Source organism: Lynx canadensis, chromosome E2, assembly GCF_007474595.2.
Source record: "Lynx canadensis isolate LIC74 chromosome E2, mLynCan4.pri.v2, whole genome shotgun sequence".
Classification (NCBI taxonomy): Eukaryota; Metazoa; Chordata; class Mammalia; order Carnivora; family Felidae; genus Lynx; species Lynx canadensis.
The window spans coordinates 34,018,699-34,033,240 of record NC_044317.1 but is presented as its reverse complement, the minus strand read 5'-3'; the positions used below and the strand labels follow the sequence as shown (position 1 = coordinate 34,033,240).

At 53.8% G+C, this 14,542-nt stretch overlaps 1 protein-coding gene across 1 annotated transcript in view; it reads right to left on the bottom strand.

The window, feature by feature from the left end:
• Positions 1 to 13,411, bottom strand: part of ZNF423 (zinc finger protein 423) — a 272,529-nt gene extending 259,118 nt beyond the window's left edge. Inside the window, exon 1 of the mRNA XM_032591421.1 lies at positions 13,348 to 13,411. The gene's annotated coding sequence lies outside the window, so the exon portion shown is untranslated. The remainder of the gene's footprint in view (positions 1 to 13,347) is intronic.
• Positions 13,412 to 14,542: the final 1,131 nt, after the last annotated feature.

Sequence of the window (14,542 nt, the reverse complement as noted above, 5' to 3'; positions counted from 1 at the left end):
CTCTGCAGCAGGGAGAGGTCGGCAGAGCCGGGGGTCAGGTCTCCCCCCCTGGGAAGCCCGGGCAGACCTGAGCAGGGCAGACCTAGCCTCGCAGGCCTGGAGCAGCACAGAAGCGGCTACTCTGGCCTATGAGGGCCAGCCCAGCGGGTGGGGAGGAGATGCCCTGCCCCGCTTCCTGCCCATTTGCGGCTGGCGAGGAGCCCCGCAGCCAGCACAGGAAATAACAGGGGCCCCCAGAGGCCGCCCATGCGGGCCCAGCTCCGAGGCCGCCCAGGGAGGGAAGGAGGCCATTGTCGGTCTTTGTTTCAGTTTCCCCAGCATTGCCTGGGCTCCAAGAGGCCCCTGGGAGCTAACAAAGCTTCTCCCCCAGCCCGCAGCTGTCCAGCCTCCCTCAGCCCGACCCTGGGGACAGGCCCACCAGGCCCCTGGACTCTTAAAGTGGCAGGTGCAGGGTGGAAATGAAGTCATGTCCAAGTTGGGGATGCGGGGGGTGGGGGCGCATGTGGGCCAGAGCAGGCCAGGCAGGCGAACAGACAGATGGGCACTGGGGTCTGTGTCTGCACCCGGGTCAGCCCAGCACCGGGTCCAACAGCAGGGGTTCGAATCTTTGGACGGAAAGTATGTCTAAGGCACTGAGGGTACAACAAAGAAACCAAAGAAAGAAAACAGAGAGAACGAACACCGCCTGAGAGGGGCACTGTCGCCATCCCTGAAGAGAGACACCCCAGACGCAGGACGTTTCTGTTCATTTGCAGGCCCAGGGGTGCGGTGCCTGTGTGTGCATGTCTCTCTTTGTGCACATGTTTTAAGTGCGTGCATCTGTGCGCTGTGTATGTGTGGGCCTGTGTTAGTGCACTCATACGTTCATGTGCGTGGGCACACCTGTGTTTGTGTGCGCGTATGGGCATATGTAAGGTATGGAGGGCCACATATATGAATGTGTGTGTGCACCACATCCGGGGGGGGGGGAGTAACGTGCATGTGTGTGCATGTGCACCGATGTGTGTATACATGTGTGCTGCGGGTACAGGTGTATGTGCAAGCATGTGCCTGTGAGGTGTGTGCACATGGGCTTATATCTGCAAATAAGTGAATATGTGTGCTCTGGGGGCACACACCTGCACCACAATGGCTGGTGAGCGAACGCATCACTGTTGAGCAATCTCGGCCTTGTGCTCATCAGCAGTCACTCCTCCGCACGCTGGCCCTGGCACCCCCTCACTAGTGATATGTGACATACGGACCTCATTAGGGCTCTTAGCACATCCTCTTGTGTGTCTCCACAGCACACACAGCAAACCTCCAGAGTCCTGGCCACTGAATTAGCGACAACAGAAGTGGGCCCTAGACTCAGATGAAACCAAAGCAGGCTCAAATCCCTGCTCTAGCCCCACCAGCTCAGAAACCCTGCACCCGTGTCTCAACCTCTCTGGGCCTCAACTGCTCATCTGCGAGATGGGAACGGTAGCACTTCCTACGACTTGTGGCTCAGGAGGGCTAAATGAGCTAATGCATGCTGGCGCCCAGCCTTGTGCCTGGCTCTAGTGAAGGCCCACCAGATGGTTATCATGTTTTATTGTTAATGTTAGTTACTACAGTTGCTGATGGTAATAGTGAGTTGCCGAAGATACAACAGGGAGCAAAAACAGGCACTGCTCTGCCTCCCCCAGCTTGCAGGTTTTGCAAAGTATTTGTGCCCTGTTTACTGTCCTATTTACTGGATTCAGTATCAGTCTAATGTGCTAACTACTACCAAGTGTGGCCAGCAGCCATCAATTAAAGCAATCAACCACAACGAAGGAAAAAAGAATTATCGGCGTGGGCAAAATCATGTTTTTTTGAACCAGCCAGGTTAGGCTAGTACACACATGGAGGGGTCTGTATGTGTGGTGCACATGCAAACACACACACCAACACCTGCCTGCACGCTCAAGGACTTTAAGAGAATGGCAGCTGAGAGGACAGCAGTCTAACCCCCGTGGGCCATCGCAGCCGACAGCAGGACGCTGGCTGATGCAGCACTGACCATACCCAAGCCGGGAGCTGGGCCCTGCCGAGTGTCCGCCCAGGAAGCCAGGAACAGCCAGGCAGCATGACTGGGCTGACCTTGGCCATTTCCTACTGGGCACCGACCCATGGCTGCACATTTGGTGCATCAAGCCCTGCCCAGGGAAGGAAGCTGATCATAGGACATCCTCATGGCCTCTGCCTTTCAGAGTAGACCCTGACCACCAAACCCCCACCAGCACCCAACCCCACCAGAGCCTTCTCCACTTGGGAAACGAGCAATGCCCCACCAACCAGGGTCGGCATGAGTGACAACGCAGCCCTGCCCACTGTGGTGATGCCTAGAGACTACCAGTTAAGACACTGGGGCGGGGTGGCGGGGGGGGGGGGGGGGGGCAGGGAGAAGGGGGCATCTGGGCCTCCTCTACCACCCTCACAGATCGCAGCTCAGAGCTAAGCTCGAGTCCAAGCTCCCATCAATGTGTTACCAAATCTCAAGAATAAAAGTACAGAGACCAGGTTGCCACCCTAGAAGGCTAAGGCTTCCATAGGAAGCCATCCATCCTAGGAAGCTAAGGCTAACCCATATGCATTCCCTCACACAGTCCTCACAATGGCCCAGGAAGACGATCATCCCCATGTTAGATGAGTAAATGGAAGCACAGAGAAGTCAACTAACTTACTCAAGGCCTCACAGAGCCAGAGTATCTGGACCTCAAACCCAATGCCTGCCCTTAACAACGTGAGCGAATATCAGGCCCTGGACGGCCAAGGGCAAACACAAAGAGGCAGAGGTGAAGTTCTCCACCTTGGCAAGCGTTCGCCAGGTACCTGCCAGTAACCAAGCCAGGGCTGGGCCCTGAGAGCACAGAGAAAGAGACATGGTCACTGCCTGAAGGAGCAAGCAGAGCAGCAAAGGAACTGGGCATCTACAGAAGGAAGGTCACAACCAAGCAAAAGGCAGTGAAGGCCAGGATCAGGGCAGCCCCCAAGGCTGAAGGGCACAAAGGAAGGTGCAATAATTACGGCAGAGCCATCATGGCATACTTCTGGGAGGAGGTGTCAGTTAGGCTGAGCTTTGAAGGATGAGCTCCATATGCAGAGGGCCCAGCTAGACTAAAAGTCAAAGGGAGCAGGCAAGAGGACTTAACTCATCAAACGCTCTAAATCTTTGTTGCTCAGACCGGTATGTGGTCCAGCAGCATCAGCAGCACCTTGGGGCTGCTTAGAAATGCAGAATCTCAGGCCCCACCCAGACCTACTGAGTCAGAATTCACATTTTCACGAGATCACCAGATTGCATGCAGAATTATGTCTTAGAAGAGCTGGGGTTCACCACACCGGGGCAACACAGGGAGACCTCCCCAAAGTCACGAGGCCCAATGTCATCATCAGGCCTACCTGTCCACACCCACTTACACACCTGCCTGTGACTCTGGTTTATAGCCAGGCTTCAAGTCACCGAAGAGCCACTGGCTTCCACTGTCTACCAGCGGGGTCCTGGGGACTTAGAGTGTGGCTAACATCACAGAGACTCATCCCGAAGTGCACCCAGACCTCAGGGCGCACCCAAGCGTGGAAAGTAGGACCGGCCCCTCCCTCATTAAAATCCTCATGACCGATGCCACCTGAAGAGCCCAACACCCCAGGAGAGGCGAATGGGACCCGAGGCTCGCTGGGCTGGACAGCCCCAGACCAGCAGGGCTGGCAGCAGCGACCACATGGCAAGGAGCAGGGGGGACGATGGCAGAGCCACCGCTGCGGGCCAGGCTGCAGGTATGAGACAAATTACACAGAGTCCCTGCCTCTGAGAAAGCCCAAGTCCACCCCAAGAGGTGAAAACCAGCAAGACAAGCCCCACTCCATGGCTTCACTCCAGCAAAACCATCAGCCAGGCTGGAGGGGAGAAGAAGAGTCCAGAGAGAGACGCCACACACACTCCCTCGCACACACACCCCAGGCACGGGCACACACACGCACACGCGTGCACGGGCTCCACAGACGCGTGTTCACAGAGGAAGTCATTACAGTACAGCCCAGCAGGGGCCCCTGGCTGGCCCAGAGGAAAGGGTGGGCAGGAAACGCCACATCCTCCTCAGCCCCAGGGGTCCAAGATGCCGCATGGAGGGGTGCAAAGGCCACGGGGTCCCCAGGGGTCTGAGTCAGGGCTGCGGCACCTGGGCCCACCCACACACACACACACACACACACACACACACACACACGTAACACGAGTACATGCCCCCACGTGCACGCGGCGAACAGATGCCCCACACCTCGTGGACTGCTCACCATGGTAACAGAGTGGCCACCTCTCAGCTCCAGTCACCCCCCGAAGGTTTCTAGGCCTCCTGTGCTGGGGGACGCAGCTCTAACAAAGGCTCAGGCCCGCTGGCCTGGCCGGGGGTCCAAGGAGCACAGCAGCCGGAGCATGCCTGCCACACTCCCCTGGTGAGCTTGGGGCCACCGCGTCTTCCTGCCCAGCCTGCCTGGTTCCACTTAGCTCAACTCCCCACAGACGCCCCGGCCGAGCTAATGAGAAACTCCCCAGCTGGCCCCACATAAAGCCGCATTTCACAAGTCTTTAAAATGCTGGGAAATTATACATCTACTTAGACCTTTTCTGCTCCTTTAAAATGTCCCCTGGTCCACATCGAGAAGATGACTAGGTTGGGGGCTCAAGCTCCAGAGGTGGACAGCACCAGCCAATAGAGCTGGAGCCAACGAAAGCCTGGGCCTTTGGTCATGGGCCACGGTATCACCGCCAGGGGGGCCGGGACAGGCTCACTGATGAGCCCAGGCAGAGGGTCACTCAGGACATAATTCAAGGGAGGGATCCTGGAGAGGGGTGGGGAGAAAGAGCAGGACAGTCGCTCGGGCCTTGATCTGAAGAGCAAAAGAAAAAGTTAAAAGGTGCTGGGAGCCCCTAAGAAAAACTGCAAAGGAGAAAAAGAGCCCCTTCACAAAGATCCTAGTCGTAGTACTACTTGTAAGAGCCAAAAAGGAAAAGTAGTCCAAGTGTCCAACAGGGGAGGGGCAGTTAAGAAAATGTATGCCCACTCACCCGAGGACCCCGACGCAGCTTCTCAGACAGAAGGTTATGGGGGCCTGGGGGTTGCGTGAAGCTGAGGCCTAATGGGCGGGGGGACGGGAGCGACCTGGAATCCACGGCGGTTCATGCTGGATCTCATCTAGGTAAGTCTGTTTACACACGACGGAGGTGGAAAAGGGGCCTAGAGAAGTACAAACAGCAGGAGTGTGGAAGCACAGGGTTGTAGGTGGGGTTTCTATGAAGTAGTTGAAATAATAAATACGCACTCTAAGAAAACACAAGTGGGGTGGGGAGGCAGCTCTGAGAAGGCTCAGAAGTCCAGGCTGGGCTGCCTGGACGGGCCTCGACTCCCTGCGTGCAAGGCGCAGTCTTCCAGACATTTCCGTCCTCTTCACTGCAGAGGGGCGAGGAGGCCGCTACCTTTGTCAGGAGTGGGGACCCTGACCACTCTCCCAGACCCACCGCTCACCCAGTGCCAGTCTGAAGGAAAACAAAGGGCTTCAGCACCCCTCTCTAAGGGGCCCCCAGATACCAACCACCCAGATGCTACTCTAATTTCCTGCCTGAGCAGGTCCCTAGTACCAGCCTCCCCTGCAAACTGTACCCAGGCCCAACGCCCAGGTATAGGTGCGGGGGGCAGGGGGGGTGGGCAGAGAGGTGGACTGCGGCCAGATGGGTGGGAGTCTGCACAGAGGCTGGCCCGCAGCGTTTGCCTGGCCTTCGAGACGGCAGATGTGTCCAAGGCCTCCAAAACATGTACCTTCTCTCCTTCCGGGCAGCAAACCAGGAAGCCTGGCCCTAGCTACACCCTTCCACCTGACCCAGGAGGGACCCGGGCACAGAGCTGAGCCCCTCACAAAGCTTCTGGATCCCCTCTAAAAAATGAAGAGCCTGCTGGGCTGATGGCTCAGAGCCTGGAGCCTGTTTCCGATTCTGTGTCTCCCTCTCTCTCTGCCCCTCACCCGTTCATGCTCTGTCTCTCTCTGTCTCAAAAATAAATAAACGTTAAAAAAAATTTTTTTTTAATAAAAATAAAAATAAAAATGAAGAGCCTGGACAACATCCTCACAGCCAGCTCTGCCACGTACAGCCTTGGTGCTACGTTCACGCCTGCACTGCCAGGGTTCCAATCCCGGCTCTGCCACTTCCTGGTCGTGTGACTTTAAAACGAGTCACTAGCATCTCTGTGCCTCAGTTTCTGTATGTCCAAAGCACCAAAGCACCACCAAGGAGACCCGGTTCCTAGAAGTAGCTCGTAAATGAGATGGATGGTTCCATTAACCAGGACAACGGGACCTATCATGTGGCAGGAGGGCCTCCAACTCCAATCACACCAATAGAGTCTCGGGCCATCGCAACCAACTAATTATATCAAGTGTTTCTCTCCTGACACAAGCGTGTCTGTCACCAGAAATAAACCTGGTGAACCTGCCCAGACACTGACAATGAGCATGTGTCAACAGAGTAACTGTTTCCCACTCCAGACCACCCCCCAGACCCTCCTCCCACTGCACCCCCAGCTTGTTCCACAGCAGCCATGTTGGAAGGAAGCCCAGCCTGTCCAGAAACCCAGCCTGGAGAGGTGGGAGGTTCCAGTGAGACTGTGATCAGACAGTTATACAGAGATGAGTCCCTTCAGCCCCCGATCAAACTCGGTGACCAGACAGAGCAAGGGTGGCAAAGCTCCATTCGTTTGGGTTGGTTCACTGAAAGCCCACAATGATCACGATTATCCTGGCGCCTGCCACTTAGAGACCACGTGCAGAAGGGCTTGAGGGAAGAGAGAAAAAGCACTGAAGGGAAGGCAGGCATCCTCACTGTGCTTGCTGGACTATTCAACAAGAGGGGAAGTCGGCAGGAAAACAGGGCAGGGGACAGAGAGGCCCCCTGGTAAAGCCTCCTACTTGGTGACCAAGCTGAAACCATCCGGCAGAAGGCCTTTCTGTGGCCTGGACACTTTTTTCTTAATATGGGTTGTCCAAAATAAGATGCCAGTTGACATTTAGGAAGGCTAGAATAAAAAATAAAAAATTTAAAAAAAGGGAAAACAACAAGTGTTGGTGAGGCTGTGGAGAAAATGGAACTCACACATTACTGGCAAGAGCGTGAAATGGTGCCACTGTTGTGGAAAACAGTCTGGCCGTTCCTCACAAAGTTAAACACAGAATTACCACATGACCCAGCTATTCTGTTCCCAGGAACACGCCCCCCCAAAACTGGAAACAAGTATTCAATCAAACACTGGCATACAGAAGTTCACAGCAGCACTATTCACAAAAGCCAAAAGGAGGAAACAACCCAAACGTTCATTAACAGATGAACAAATACACAAAATATGGTATATCCATACAGTGGAATATTATTCAGCCATAAAAAAGAAGGAAGGGCTGATACAGGCTACAATTCTGATAAACCTTGAAAATATCAAGATGAGGGGCGCCTGGGTGGCGCAGTCGGTTAAGCGGACGACTTCAGCCAGGTCACGATCTCGCAGTCCGTGAGTTCGAGCCCCGCGTCAGGCTCTGGGCTGATGGCTCAGAGCCTGGAGCCTGCTTCCGATTCTGTGTCTCCCTCTCTCTCTGCCCCTCCCCCGTTCATGCTCTGTCTCTCTCTGTCCCAAAAATAAATAAACGTTGGAAAAAAAAAAAAAAAAGAAAATATCAAGATGAAAGAAGCTGGTCAGTAAAGACTACATATTATATGATTCCCTTCTACAGAGAAAGTAGTTCAGTGGGTGCTTAAGGGCTGGGGGTGATGGAAGGATAGAGGTGACACCCAAGGGGCACAGAGCTTTTCTTTGAGGTCATGAAAATGCCGTAAGTTGACTATGGTGGTCATGATACATATCTCTGGATATATGCAAATCCACTGAATTATGTACTTTCAGTGAATGCATTATATGATTTATAAATTGTATCTCAATAAAGCTGCCTTCAAACAACAGGAGTTGCAGGGGCACTTGGGTGGCTCAGTGAGTTGAGCGTCCAACTTCGCCTCAGGTCATGATCTCACGGTTCATGGGTTCGAGCCCCGCAGAGCCCATGAACCCCGCAGAGCTGGAGCCTGCTTCAGATTCTGTGTCCTCCTCTCTCTCTGCCCCCCACCCCCCACTTGCACTCTGTCTCTCTCTCAAAAATAAACATTAAAAAAAATTTTTTTTTAAACGATAGGAGTTGCTACATTTTTTTAATCTAATGATTTCATGTGAAAATTCAGCTCTCTGTTCTGTTTTTTAAAAACTCAGATGAGGGGTGCCTAGGTGGCTCAGTTGCTCAAGCTGTCAACCTGATTTCGGCTCAGGTCATAATCTCACAATTCATGAGTTCGAGCCCCACATCAGGCTTCAGGCTGACAGCTCAGAGCCTGCTTGTGATTCTTTCTTTCTCCCGCTCTCTCTGCTTCTTCCCTGCTCGTGCTTTCTCTCTCTCTCAAAATAAAAAAACTTTTAAAAAATAAATAAATAAAAATAAACAAATAGGGGCGCCTGGGTGGCTCAGTCAGTTAAGCATCCAACTTCACTCAGGTCATGATCTCATGGTTTGTGAGTTCGAGCCCTGCATCAGGCTCTGTGCTGGTAGCTCAGAGCCTGGAGCCTGCTTCAGATTCTGTGTCTCCCTCTCTCTCTCTCCCCCTCCCCCACTCGTGCTCTGTCTCTATCTCTGTCTCTCAATAATAAATAAACATTAAAGAAAAATTTTTTAGGGGCGCCTGGGTGACTCAGTCGGTTGGGTGTCTGACTTCAGCTCAGGTCATGATCTCACTGTTTGTGAGTTCAAGCCCCACATTGGGCTCTGTGCTGACAGCTCAGAGCCTGGAGCCTGCTTCGGATTCTGTGTCCCTCTCTTGCTCTGCCCCTCCTCTGCTCATGCTCTCTCTCTCTCTCTCTCTCTCTCTCTCTCTCAAGAATAAATTTAAAAAAAAAACATTAGACTTTTTTTAAATAAAAAATATTTTTTTTTATTTAAAAAAAATTTTTTTTTAACGTTTTATTTATTTTTGAGACAGAGAGAGACAGAGCATGAACGGGGGAGGGGCAGAGAGAGAGAGGGAGACACAGAATCGGAAGCAGGCTCCAGGCTCTGAGCCATCAGCCCAGAGCCTGACGCGGGGCTCGAACTCACGGACCGCGAGATCGTGACCTGAGCTGAAGTCGGCCGCTTAACCAACTGAGCCACCCAGGCGCCCCTAAAAAACATTTTTTAATAAACAAATAAATAAAAGATGACCGGGCAATTCTGGCCCCAGTGCCCTGGCACAGTCAGGGGGCGCTAAGGGACTGCTGTCCCTGTAGAGGGTCTGTGTCACAGTTTACCACAGACCCTCCCCAGCCTCCCCCTCTCACCTGTGCCACAGGCCAGCCTCGGGACAGGTAGGACTCCTGTGGGACTTTCACAAAGGACCCTCCCATCCCTAAGATATTCAAACCCATGGCCTGGCAAGGTAAGGGAAGCTGAGGTTAGGGTAACCCATGAACTCCCCTGAAATCACATGTAACATGTGCCCACTGGATGCTGAAAGGCATCTGTGGCTCAAAACAGGTTAAGAATTTCTCTTGCTTTAATTATCTCATTATAAGGTATCATCTCCCTCATTCCCCATTTTATTTTTTTTTTTTCAACGTTTATTTATTTTTGGGACAGAGAGAGACAGAGCATGAACGGGGGAGGGGCAGAGAGAGAGGGAGACACAGAATCGGAAACAGGCTCCAGGTTCCGAGCCATCCGCCCAGAGCCTGACGCGGGGCTCGAACTCACGGACCGCGAGATCGTGACCTGGCTGAAGTCGTCCGCTTAACCGACTGCGCCACCCAGGCGCCCCCCTCATTCCCCATTTTATGGGTGAGAAAAATCAGAACGCAACGGGGAATGATTTAAAACCCCATCCCTACTATGCACCCCATACCCAGGCTCTGAATGCAGGGCTCCATCCCGGGGGCCGTGCTGTCAGGAGCCCCGTATTTGCCCGCCGAGAGGCTGGCCCTCCCCCTCCCATGAAGCCCCGGCCAGGCCAGAGAAGAGTGCTGTAAGCCCATCTCCCCGCCAGGCCGGGCCAGGCTCTCCATCACTGTCAGGGCCCCGACACGAGGGCATGGACAGAGCAGGCCAGGTTGTTCCCTGGGTGGTGACCACAGGGTCCCCACGGGCAACGAGGGCCCGAGGAGGCCAGAGGTGAGCAAAGAGCACACTATGCATTCTGCTTCTTTATTGGAGCTCTCCATCACGCTCCCACAGCCAGGGCAAAGCGGGCAGGGGGCAGGCTTGCAGCCCAGCCGCCGAGGCCCCCCACAGAAGAGGAACTACCCTGTGCCCTGCAGCCCTGCGCTCCTCCTGGTAAAACGCTCTCTGCTCACCCTGCTCACCTCACCCTGGGTTCCTCCAGTCTGATGAGCCAAAGACCCTCTGTGGCCTGTACCGCCGGGGACTTTCCTAAAGCCCCCACGATGCCTTCGGGTTCTGCTTCGCTGCCCATCTCTATGCCGGGCTGCGCAGAGGTGAAGCCACACGCTCCGGCCGAGGGAGAGCTTGGGTTCGAGCTCCTTCTCCACAGCTCTGAGCCTCCTTCCCCCGGCCGCCGAATGAAGATGGCAATTCCCAGCAGCAGTGCCAAGGGTGGCTCGCGGAGGCTCTGTTCCCCCATAATCTTCCCTGGCACCTGCCCCCCGTTCTCTGATGCAGCCAAGTGACATTTTCTCAGCTTACTGAAAAGCGTTACACCAAAGGAGCTTTAAGCAGGCCTCTGGCCCTGTCCCCCACCAGATGGCTGTCCCTAAACCAGCCTACAGAGAAACTCTGGAGCTGCTGCTGGAAACAGCACCCACCTCACGGGGTCGTCATGATAGTGCATTGAGATAGTGCAGGTAAAGCTTGTTCTGGGCCTGGCGGGTACCAAGTGACGGCTTGATAAATGACACCACCCATGTCCAGGGCTGCCTCCCAAACGGACTTGGTCCTGTCACCCAGGAGCCACGACACCTCATAAGCCCCATGCTCAGGGAACACGAGCTGACTTTAACAGCCCAAGCCCAACAGAATTGGGAAGGAAAATTTATCACATGCACACGCTGTAAAAAATCATCAGAAATGGGCCAAAGAAAACAAAACAAGGCACTGTTTGGCTGTGACTTATCCAATGCCCGGGATGCTTTGCCTTCCCTCTCCCCGTCTCTGAGCAGACAATCCAAAGCTGACAGGCGCAACGGTCCCTGAGGGCTGGAGGGGACTCCCAAAGAGCCATGTACCTCTCCCTGCACACGCATGCAGGGCCTGCTCAGCTCTTGGCTGGAAACTGACAAATCTCACAACCTCCTCTCTGCCCAAGTGCCCCAGGGAGGCCGTAAGGCTGGCCCTTCCACTACGGCATCAGAGAACTGCAGACCGGCAGGGCCCCCACACAGCCCCCTTGGCACCCCAGACTGGGCGACATCTCACCCACCGCCTCAGGGATGCAGTCTGAGCACCTGATGCCCTCTACAGGGCTGTCCAACCACCACGACCAGAGCCAGTGCCCTCCTAGCACCCCACTGCTATTCTTGTCTGTCCTCATTGCCTCCGGCCCCGCTGGGAAAGCAGCAAAGAGGCAGGACCTTATATGGACACTGAGCTGGGTGCTTTCCTGGTCCGGGAGCTTGGAGCACCGTGAGGGTCCTCTTCAGTATTGGCAGAAGCCTGAGCTCATGCACCCCCACATGGGTCAGGATCCCTGGATGAGACACAGAGCTTTATAATCTCACTGTGTTTTTTCCAACCATGAGGAATGCATCTCCCCTGTACAGAACGACACAGGACAGGGGCTATGCAGTCCCTTCCTCCAACCTAACCAGTGTGGACCCCAACATCTGTCCTAATCCTGGACTCTTCTCCTAAGAATGTGAGCACCACCGCCTTCATTCTGGCTTCAGACAACACCTCTCCCATGGAGGGAGCCCCTGTCACCAAGGGCCAGGCACCTGCAGACACAACAGTGCCCAAACCTGAGTCAGCCAGGATCCAACCAGGACCTTTGGAACTCTCCAAGCGGCGTCCCGATTGTGCTAGAAAGAGCGCTGGACAAGGAGTGTCCAGTGCTGGCTCTCCATTCCCCTTCTGTCCAATCTGTACCAACATTTCCCAGATTTCATTATCTGCAAACCATCTTCATGATTTCCGCTGAACCCAAGCATTATGTACTGTTACTTAAAACTGTCAACACAATGTTCTCACTTAAATGATTAGCACCATCTTAAGTCACAAAGAGCCATAAAATCACAAATCCAATGTATAACCATTCAAGTGTTAAATGTGCCTATGCCTGATGCCTGATACCGCATCTTGGGAACTACTGACCCAGAGCAAAGCTCTCTCTGTACCTCAGTTTCCACATCTAGAAGACAAGGAGGTTGAACAAGATGATTCCCTCGGAGTCTCTTCAGGCCCAACTTTCTACGAGATCAGCCTGGCTCCAGCTCCCCCATGAATCCAGACCCAGTTGGTCAGGATCCTGAGACGGGGACTAAGCAGGAGAGGCTCCATCTGCAGGACTGGGAGCCACGGCCGCTGCTGAGAGGTGCCGGCTGGACTCAGGGCCAACAGGAGCGAACAGCACCCCCCCAGGGGCTCCCAAGGACCCCAAAGCCAGGTCTAACCCCAAGCTCCACAGACAGCTCCAAATGACAAGACTTTACAGTTAGAAAACTTTATCCATCCACCTCTTTTGATAGCTGGGGAAACTGAGGCACAGAGAAGGAGCTTACACAAGGGCAGAAGTCAGCCGAAAACCCAAGTCCCCTAACTGCCAAGCCACCCCGATGGCGGCCACGCATTACAGAAGTCTGAACTTCCCCCATTACCTCCCCCTGGAGGCACGGGCTCAGGTTGCTGGCCTGGGGGTGCAAAGCAGCCCCCTCTGGGAGGGGGAATATGGGAACTGAGATTCCGATCGGAGTTTAAACGTCCTATTAAAGAGGGTTTCATGCAATTAGACCGGAATGAATGTACAATGGCACCCATGGCAGGGAGCTTCAAAGCCTGTGTAGTGGGGGTATCGTGGCCCATCTGAATGCGCCCACAAGAAGGAAACGTGGTCCCCCAGGAGAATAGGGCAGATTAGTCTCCGTATGTAATAGATTTTATTGACCATATGGAACTGATATAAAAATCGTGTTGCACAGGGTAGTCTGGCCTGGAGACAGGAATGTGACATGAAGAATAGGATTTCTATAACCAGCTGGGTGGCTTTCTGAGTTCCTGAGCCCACCCCACCCCACCCCCCAGGACCCCCAGCAACTCCCCCAGCAGCCCCTGGGCATTTACCTGATGCTGTCACGGAGGAATCCCAGGCCAGCGAGAAGTCCGAGGCCTCCCCCTCTTCAACTGAAAGAGAGAACAGAGATGGGCCCGTGAGTTTTGAAGTCGTACAAACAGGCCATCAGGGTGGGGAACAGGGCAAGGAAGAAGGATCACTTGTGGGAGTCCTTATAATACCCATGATCAGGAGCAAGGGGGTAAAGCCTACAATGAGGCCTTTGTGGGTTTCACAGAGATGTTAAATAACTGGAATAAAACCTGAATAGCAAACAAGTGCAGTATCAGTATGGTTTCCCCATCCCTGTGTCCCTAGCAGACATCACGAATCTATCACAGCACCGCCTGGAACCAGATGCAGCATCAGAACCTCTACACACTTCTGCAGCCCACTACTGTCTATAGTCCGAGTTTCTGCTTGAGATGAAGCCATTTGCGACACCCAGGAAGACTGCAAAGATTCAGACCTCTCCCCAATCCCACAGATACCATCCTCCTACCAAGAGCTCCTTACACCACCACTGAAATGTGAAAGCTTGCTTTTGCAACAAACAAAGTCACTCTCAGAGGTTGGAGAAGCATGGGGTGCTATTCCACACACTGAGACGTAACCGACAGACAGACCCTGGGATATGCTGAGGTCCAGTGGTCGACAGTCACGGGATGGTAACATCAGAAAGCAACTCACCTCTCCATCCTGCCCCTGGGCCCACTGAACAAGGCTGGGTAGGGATGGGGCACCTCCAGCATCCCGTACCCCTGCATGTAAGACCAGGCTGGTGGAGACGGAGGCCATGTACTTAGGAGAACACAGGAGAAACTCTATACAGCATAATAAATCTCTTGTCCTGGAATTAATCCCAGTCTGGGGCATGTAATAATATTAAAGCTGGGTTATGGACTCTGTAAAATGGAACTTTGTTTAAGTCAAAAATGTGCATACACAGTATTTTTCAGATTTAACGGGCTCTGAAGCTCTACACATGCGCAGGCTGAAGCTACCAGGTCCCACCCAGTTCCCTTTTCACTGTCGCCGTCCTACATGGGCACACACTGTCAGCCAGGCATAATGCTGAGTGCTTTTCAGGCATTACTGAATTTAATCCTCATCAACAGATTCCCAGAGAGGCCAAGTGACGTGCCTGAGGTCTTACACAGCTACAAGCGTGCAGAGTTTGGGCTGAAACCCACAACTGCGTGTGGA